The sequence below is a fragment of the Trichechus manatus genome, unplaced genomic scaffold (assembly GCF_000243295.1).
Source record: "Trichechus manatus latirostris isolate Lorelei unplaced genomic scaffold, TriManLat1.0 scaffold00041, whole genome shotgun sequence".
Lineage (NCBI taxonomy): Eukaryota > Metazoa > Chordata > Mammalia > Sirenia > Trichechidae > Trichechus > Trichechus manatus.
Genome location: NW_004443977.1, coordinates 11,375,809 through 11,382,236, shown reverse-complemented (window position 1 = coordinate 11,382,236; position 6,428 = coordinate 11,375,809). Strand labels below are relative to the sequence as shown.

The following is a 6,428-nucleotide window of genomic DNA, read 5'->3' as shown; positions in this document are numbered from 1 at the left end:
AGGGAGAGAGGTGCTAATCCCTCTTGAACAACTTGTGGCTTGGCCCCTCATTTCTTTAATCGAGCAGGTAGTGCCTCCAACCATCACAGCTACAAAACCTGCATAGAAACTGTCTTCCCCATTACATAGCACAGAGAAAGTGGGAAAAGAACATAATTGCCAAATGGAGAGTATCAATAATAGCTCATGTTTGTTTTTAGTGCTTTTTTTCCCCCAAAATTTTCTTCAGTGAAGACGAGTTAAAATGTTACTGGTAAAGAGAGTGAGCAGAAATAGCATGAATATTAACAAGAGGTAGGCTGGTAGTCTAACAAAGGCTTAGCGACTGTGCTTCGAGGGGGTATTTAAGTCATCACAGTTGGCACTAATTATAAAAGGAAATCACATCTTTTTCTTTAAGACTTAGGAGAACTGTAACTATTTCAGTACATGCCAGAAATAAATTAACTATGTCCTGACTTTCAGTACCATGTCAGATCCCTAAAAAAAAATGTTCATCTCAGAAGCCAAAGATGTAGTTGTTTGGCACAGATAAATCTGCTACCAGTAGTCATCCAGTTGACTCTGATTCATGGCGACCCCATGTGCATCAGAGTAGAACTGTGCTTCGTGTGGTTTTCAATGAGTGATTTTTTAGAAGCATATTGCCAGGCCTTTCTTCCAAGGCACCTCTGGGTGGACTGCAACCTCCAACCTTTCAGTTAGCAGCTGAGCATGTCAACCATTTGTACCACCCAGGGACTCCTGTGTCTGTCCTAGTGCCTAACAAATTCTGCTATTGTTGTTGGCTGCAATCGAGTCTGCCCTCAACTCATGGCGACCCCATGCACAACAGAACAGCATCTTAGCAACATGCAAACCACCACTACAGATGGGTGGTGGCTGTGCCTGAGGTGCACTGGCCAGGAATCGAACCCGGGTCTCCTGCACGAAAGGCGAGAATTCTACCACTGAACCACCAATGCCTCACAACAAATTGTTAGTCATAATTAAATAATGATCCTTTCTCCCCCTACTAATGCCTCCTTATTGGTTTCCCCACTTCCATTCTTGCCCCCTTCAATCAATTCTCGTCAAAGCAATAAAAGTGATCTCTAACTTTGGAAATTTGCCTGTTTAAAAGCCTCCATTGACTTTGTATTGCGCTTTGAATAAAATCTAAACTCCCTAGTGTGGCCAAATCCAGTCCTGTGCTGTCTCTCCACCTTTAGCTTGAGGTACCTTCTGTCTTGTATGCACTCCTGCCCAGCAGTCCCTCTTAGCTTGATGCACTAAGCGCTTTCCTGCTAGGACCTCTCAGAGTATGCCCAGTCCTCTGCTTAGAACACTCTTCTCCCAATTCTTTCCATAGCCCAGTCCTGCTCAGTCTTTTAGGTCTCAGCTTAGCTCTGATGGCCTCAGAGAGACATTCTCCGAACACCCTCTTCAACTACACCCTCTGCCACACACACATCATGCTCCACTCAATCCCATGCTTAATTCCTTCATGGAAGGTATTATAACTTTTAAGTATTCTATTTACTTTTCTGTGTACTTGCTTTTTGTCTGATCTCTCGTCTCCATTGTAGTCCATGGCCCAGCAAATAATGGTTAAATGAATGAATGAGTGAATGGACAAATAGTAAGCTACATGAAAACACTTTGTAGCCCTAAGGTGTTATATAAATGCTAATTATGGTTATTAGATGTTAAGGCCTATTAAAAACAGGACCTGTCTTCTTTTCTTTGCCTGCCTCATTTCCTCAGTAAAGGACGTTTATTCATTATTCATTTATTCATTATTTGAAAATGACATTAAGAATGGACTGTCATATTGAATAACTTAGGATTTATGGCCATGTGTAGGTTTTAAAATACTTTCACATGTCTTATCTCATGTTAATCTCCACAACCACCTGTGAGTAGGCATTCTTACTCCCATTTAACAGGAGGAAACTGAGGCTGAAGAGTTAAGTAAATGCTCAGGTTTTCACAGATAGTAAGTGGTAGAGCCAAGACTCAGAAACAGAAGGGGTGCAGGAAGGGATAGAAAACCAGGACGAAAGAAAATGGGGAACCCGGGGCGGAAATGAGGAGAGTGCCAACACATTGTGAGGAATGAAACCAAGGTCATGAAATACTTCATGTACAACTATTGAATGGGAAACTAATTTGCTCAGTAAACTTTCACCTAATGCACAATCAAAAACAAAGGAAAAACAAAAAACCAGCAGGGGTCTTTCCGTTGCCCTACTGCCACCATCTTAAGCAAACTGCTTAGTAATTACCCCTGTCGGGCCAGTGCTGCCAAATGAGAGACAAGGATGAAGGACCTATGCTCATGTAAACAGGGGATTGTCCTGTGAGTTTGTTAGGCAGCAAGGAAGAGGTTTTTCTTGAAATGGGTTTTATTGAGCCAGTAAGGGTGATTTTCCTTTGCAGTCTTTTTTCCCCCCAATATGTCAGTTCCAGAACCTAATCACATGTTGTTATTACAGCCTAAAATATTATTGTCTCCATTCTATTTTGAGGCATCTTTCTCTAAAATGATTCTGTCATTTATAATATAGTATTATACTTTTCACCATTGAAAACTTATATCATTACGTCTTCTAGGGTTACTTCTTCCATATACTGAATTAAGTACTTTCCCAGAGGGTGGTTATTTCTATGAATATTATTTCAGTCAGTAAATAGATATTTATTTCTGTTAATTTCAGGCCAGCATTCATAACAGATTGTATTCCCTCCTGAATGACATTTACAAAAAAATTTTACTAGGGTAACGGATTCTGTAATCAAAGTTCAAAAACAAATGGCAGAATATGGGAAAATATTTTTAACACATATAATGGTCAGGGTTAATATTTCTAGCATAAAAAATCTCCAACACATGAACAAGAAAAAAACAATAATATAAAAGTGGAAAAAAAAAATATGAACAGGAATTCACAGAATAAATGAAATTGCATAGCTTATACCCATAAAAAAAGGCACACAATCTTTCTACCAAATCAACACACGTTAAAACAGTATTTGCTTAAAATATTGGTAAAAACTTTAAAAGTTGAGAACACCTATATAATCAGAAGTGTTTGGGGGACGTAAATCCTTGTGATCATTTTGGAGGATAATTTTTAAATATCCATTATAATGTTAGCATAGCAGACAGTTGTTACATTTCACTAAATTCTGTACTAAATTCCACAAATAAATTCCATTTGGCACTACGTATTTGGCCACATGGATGCATTTTTCACGTAGAAAAATACTCAAAAAGAACTGAATAGAGGCTCAGTAAAAAATTCTTCTTGCATGGAATTGAAGAGACAACTGAACTGACAAAATCATAGAGTATACTAGGAAACCATCATCATGTTCTACAGGACTGCTGTCCTCCCTTGTAACAAAGTGTAATGGAAAAGACCAATCACTTTGGAGTCAGCCATATGTGAGTTCCAATCTTTGTTCTGATGCTTGCTAGCTATGTGGCTTTTGGATAGTCACATCACCTTTCTAAGCTTTAGTTTCAGCAGTATCCATACAATGCATATATAGAACACATATCTCAGCAGACTGTTGGTTAAAATAAATAATACTTGTATATGTTGTTGGCATTATTAGCTGCCATCAAGTCAGCCCTTAATTCATGGCAACCTCACGCACAATGGAACAGAACTCTGCCAGGTCCTATGCCATCCCCATGATCAGCTGTAGATCAGATCCTTGTGACCTGTGGGGTTTTCACTGGCTGATTGTCAGAAGTAGATCACCAGGCCTTTCTTCCTAGTTTGTCTTAATCTGGAAGCTCCACTGAAACCTACTTTGCCTGTGCATAAGGTGCATTGGCTGGGAATTAAACCTTGGTCTCCTGCATGGAAAGTGAGAATTCCACCACTGAACCACCATTATAACCCAGCATAATTCATGGCATAATAGGTGCTAAAAATATATTAGTTCCCTACACATCTGTGCTCATACAATCTGTTTAAGTCAAAGATCTGTACAGAAAGGAAGAGAAAGTTGGGAGCAGATAACTCTTTATTACTCTAGGATTAATTCATTATTTTCCTACTTTTGGTTAGCACCAAAAGACACATGGCACTTGGTTTTATAAGTATAAATATACAGTGAACAAGTCTGCTGTCAAGTAATCATCCTGATGTATATCATAATATACATAATATAATACATATGACAGGTCATATATCCTGTTATTCAGGCTGGATCAAAAGAATTATTCACTAACACCTACAGAGAGAATAAATGGTTCTCTTTTTAGATGGGGTAATAATTAAAAATAATATCTATAATAATAATAAGGAGAGTTTAGTATGTGCCAAGCACTATTTTAGTCACCTTATGTGGATTATTCCATTTAATCTTTAAACCCTGGATGCATGTTTTATTAGTATGTGTGTTAATGGTCAATGAGAAGGAAACTTGCCATTTTAGAGAATCAAACTGACCCAAAGCTTTAGATGCAACTGACCACGCCCCAATTCAGAGCAAGTAGCTCTAAAATGGACTTATACCAGTGTCTATAAAGGCAAGATATCAACCACTGTGACTCACAAGGAAAATTTGGTCAAGAAGAATGAAAACTGTCACCTTGGTCAAAGTCAATAATATGAACAATTCTCCACACAACGAACAACACCTGAGTTAGATCAGAGCCTGCCTAACCTGGTAGCAGATTCAGAATCTCTATAGAAGAAACACCCAAGTCCCATGAACTAATTTATATTCTGGTCCAGAATTCAGTATCCCTTCATTCAATCAATTTGTGAGCAATTCCTATGTGCCAGATACACTTCGGGACACTGGGCATAAGGCAGTGACCAAATGAGACAAAAGATACCAGCCCACATAGAACATTCATGCATGGAGAGTAGACAGTAAATAAATAAATGAGTAATACATATACATAGAGAGAGAGAGAGAAAGAAAGATACCAACTGATGAAAAGGGATATGCCAGAAGATAAAGGAGGGGTAAGGAACTGGGAGCTCTGGCTGGGGGACAGGACAGAGGGACAAAGGGATGTCAGCCCGTGTCTACAAGCCCAATAGGTCCAGGAGGGTTACTCTGACTTCCGGATGAGTAAATTCACAAAGAGGGCATTGGTGGTTCGGCGATAGAATTCTTGCCTTCCATGCAGAAGACCCAAGTTCAGTTCTCAATCAGTGCATCTCAGGCATATCCACCACCTGTCAGTGGAGGTTTGCACGTTGCTTTGATACTGAACAGGTTTCAGCGGAGCTTCCAGACTAAGATGGACTAGGAAGAAAGGACTGACCACCTTCTGAAAATTACCCAATGAGAACACTATATATCACAAAACTCAAATCTGCAACTGATCATGTGGATGGTGCAGGACCAGCCAACGTTTAGTTCCATTGTGCATGGGGTCGCCATGAATCATGGCCAACTTGACAGCAACTAACAACAACAAATTCACAAAATCCTTCTTTCAGTAGGGCTGAGGGAGAGAGCAGAATAAGAATAGAGATAATGAAGAAACAAATAGGTATATTACCATTTTTATAACAGGTTTTGTTGTAAGGGTCCTGATTAGCCTTATAAACATACTAATATTCTATGAGTGTTGTCTGCTTTCTAAAAGTGTTTAAAACAATTACAAGAATATAATAAATTACTTATTTTAATTAAATATTTAGAAACCTAAGATTTAACTAGTAATCACTGTTTATATGTCCTGAGAAAAGGTAGTTTTTTGAATTCATGAGTTTTGATGTACTTGGTATGTAAATAGTACATAAAGAGTTAGAAGAATTTTAAGCTTTTATACTTTTTAAAATACTCACTGATTAATACGTTTATATGATTAATTAACTGGGCATTAAAGAAGTGCAAAGAGAATTGAGTTTTCTCTCCATGAACAAAAACCCCTTAAACACTTTACACATGAGTAAACTGAGGCCCAGTAAAGTTAAATAACTTGCCCCTTGTTCAAAATCTCATAGTTGGTGAGTGGCACAGCCACTGAGGACTTGAACGTGACCATTACACTAATAGACTTCCAACAGTGATATGAAATGTTTAAAGTGTGTAGCACAGAACCTGGCACAAAATAGGCACTTAATATTTCTCTCCTCCCAACCTCAGCCTAAGCAAACTGCAGGGTATAACCAGGGCAATCCAAAAAACCCCCAAACACACACACACACTCAAAGATCATACAAACAGAGTGAGGTCATCCGAACGAAGAACTGTTATCTACTCCCTCCTAGCTCCTACCAACTTTAAATCTATCAGAATACAAACACTCATCTAATTCAGTGGGGTCATTTCACCTTTGAAAATGATCTAAGCAGGCAGACTAATCAACTGTTTGGTGATCATGGCAGGCAATCTCCGAAGATGGTCCCCAATGAAGCACACCTCCCTTGACTTATAACCTTGGGTAGTCAGTCACCTCCCCTTGA

The 6,428-nt window shown here is 38.8% G+C and overlaps 1 non-coding gene across 1 annotated transcript; it reads right to left on the bottom strand.

The window, feature by feature from the left end:
* Positions 1–894: 894 nt before the first annotated feature.
* TRNAE-UUC (transfer RNA glutamic acid (anticodon UUC)) lies at positions 895–965 on the bottom strand. The gene has a single exon. It is a non-coding gene; the product is annotated as a tRNA-Glu (tRNA).
* Positions 966–6,428: the final 5,463 nt, after the last annotated feature.